This window comes from Hippocampus comes, unplaced genomic scaffold (assembly GCF_001891065.2).
Source record: "Hippocampus comes isolate QL1 unplaced genomic scaffold, H_comes_QL1_v1.1 scaffold344, whole genome shotgun sequence".
NCBI classification, from domain to species: Eukaryota; Metazoa; Chordata; class Actinopteri; order Syngnathiformes; family Syngnathidae; genus Hippocampus; species Hippocampus comes.
Genome location: NW_017805305.1, coordinates 14,148 through 16,607, shown reverse-complemented (window position 1 = coordinate 16,607; position 2,460 = coordinate 14,148). Strand labels below are relative to the sequence as shown.

The 2,460-nt window shown below is 40.3% G+C and overlaps 1 long non-coding RNA gene across 1 annotated transcript; it reads right to left on the bottom strand.

Moving 5' to 3' along the window:
- Positions 1-119: 119 nt before the first annotated feature.
- On the bottom strand, positions 120-1,397 carry LOC109516830 (uncharacterized). Its single transcript, XR_002168427.1, has 2 exons — positions 1,230-1,397; positions 120-1,131 (listed from the first exon to the last, which is right to left on the bottom strand). It is a non-coding gene; the product is annotated as an uncharacterized LOC109516830 (long non-coding RNA).
- Between the last annotated feature and the right edge of the window lie 1,063 nt (positions 1,398-2,460).

Genomic DNA, 2,460 nt, shown 5'->3' with positions numbered 1-2,460 from the left:
ATGAATTGATACTCATCTTCTTTGAGTGTGAGGATCTTAAGGCAAGGTTTATCTTTTCCGTTTCCTTGTCTGTATAATTTTCCATCATCTTTGTTTTCATGCACTCTTCAGCAGTTTCAATTACTGTCTTAGTTACTGCTTCACATGTATCAATTCTGCGTCGCATGGCATTGTCTGGATAGGTAATGCGTCTCAATTCTTCATAAGCAGTGCTTACATTTTTTGAAGCCTCTGTTACTTTGTTGACATGTTCATGCATTTGATCTTCTGAGCATCCTTCATGCAAGGCTTTCTTGGCATCTTTAGCGACAAACTTCCACTTCTCATAGCACACGCTGAATCGATGTGTTGCTTTACTTATCAGCTCATCACGCAGCTCTTGGCCCTTTTCCGTCAACTTGCGGGTTCTTTGGCTCCTTTGTAGCTCTTGTTGAGTAGTGGAATTGTCTCTTTCGGCACCTTCAGTTGCGAATGGTTGCTCTACATCACGATCACTGACTTCTGACTGAGACTCAAGCGTTGCCATTGTTAAATTTGGTCGATGTTTTGTTTACTTTAACTTGAGGACTTAAAATAAGCCTAATATTCAAAGCAGTTAAATCGTAACTATTTGCATTAGTCAAATTAACCTTGCTGAAAAGCACAGTAAACTGTCACAAAAATATTTAAATGCAAGATCTCAGTTTGAATCAGTATAACATACATGCAATTGTTACCACCTTAACTTAAATGTTTTCTTAACTTTAAGCAATTAAACCTTTGCAAAAATGGCTATCACAACTACAAAATAAGTAGAACAATTCAACCTAACAGTACAACAACAAATAAGCACTCAATACAATTATAGTTCTTAAGCAAAAATAATTGTATATCAAGGTTTCAACTTCTTATAGTTTCCTAATTGGCTTATCTTGTCGACATCGTGAACGTGGATTTTCCGTGCTTTGTGTTTCGTCACACAAAATGGAGTCACGATGGTCGTCCTTCTCTCGCGCGCTGGCATCGTCCTTGTCGTCTCACCATGCGTCGGAGCGGGAGAGTTCTCACTGTAGCGCCCTCAGGATGCGGCATGAATGACGACACGAAGTCCACGACAAAAATACAGGGTTTATTCCTGGCAACCCGTGAGAACTGGTCCCACGAACATGAAACATACAAACAAGTGGCATTACGTACCAAATAAAGACAAAACTACGAAGACAATTGATTTAACATAAATACACACAAACCTCGTGGGCTCACACCCATAAGGGGCTAAACTTCGGCCGAAATCCTGCCCGTCGTCGACTTGCCTCATACGGTAGGTTCTCGGCACTCTCGTCTTCTTACAAAATGGCTACATTGAACTTACAAAAACGTGTCTTTTAACGTGCTCCAACAACGTGTAACGGCAACTAGGGTCGGGTGGACCTTTATCCGCGATAAATGGTTCCGGCCAACAATCGCCACTAGATGGCATCAGAACACCAAGAACGAAACTGCTTAATGGAACATATTGGCAGTAACAAATACCATCATGTTTCTTATCACGTTCGCATCCCTGCCAACTCATACGGTTTAGCCATATTTCATACGGATTTTGTGGTGAATCTTACGTATATGGCCATATCGCACAAATCATACGGATTCTGATAATTTCTGTTTTTTTTTTTTTTCGAACAGGTAGTTCCGTTTGCTTTTGCCCAGATTGGTGCTAGTCTACTCGAATGCTTTCATTTCCGGTAACTTTCCAGTAAATTAGGTGGTTCCTAGTTGAAAACAGCAGAGTAATCATTGCATACTTGGTAGTGTACAAGCAAGTTCTACAAGCAAGCAAATATATCATTCATATTTCGTGGGTTTTTTTCGTGTTATTTTGACATATAAAATGCTTTGGTATGTTAAGGATTTTTTGCTCTTCATAAGGATTTTTTTGGTAGTTTATACAGGTTGGCGCTCCGAAAAGTTGACAGGTATGCGTTCGACAAATTAGCAGTAACACAAAATGGCCACCCCGTGAAGACAATTTTGTGACATTTGATGGATTTTTAAAAATTTCTGATCACAAACAATGTTACAACTAATTCGCAACGGTCGTTCTTCACCGCTGTTTCCACCTTGTGTATGGCTCTTCTTGGCTCTCAAACGCGAGAACCCTCTTTGGCCGTGCACAGCAAGCGCCGATAGCTTCCCTCCGCTTGCCAGAGTTAGTCACTGCCACCTTCTGAAAGAGTACCATAACATTTCTTATCGAGAAGAGCCCCATTGGGACGTGCACGGTAGAAGTCCGTCTATTTCCTCTTCTGGTCATAGTTTGTCATTGCAACCTTCTTAAAATACCATAATATTTCTTAACATCGAAAAATTAGCAATACGACAATGTGGCCACTCAGTGAAGATAATTCTGTGGCATTTCGTGGATTTAAAAAAAAAATTCAGAACAGAAAAACTGTGACAATTAATTCACAACGGTCGTTCCTC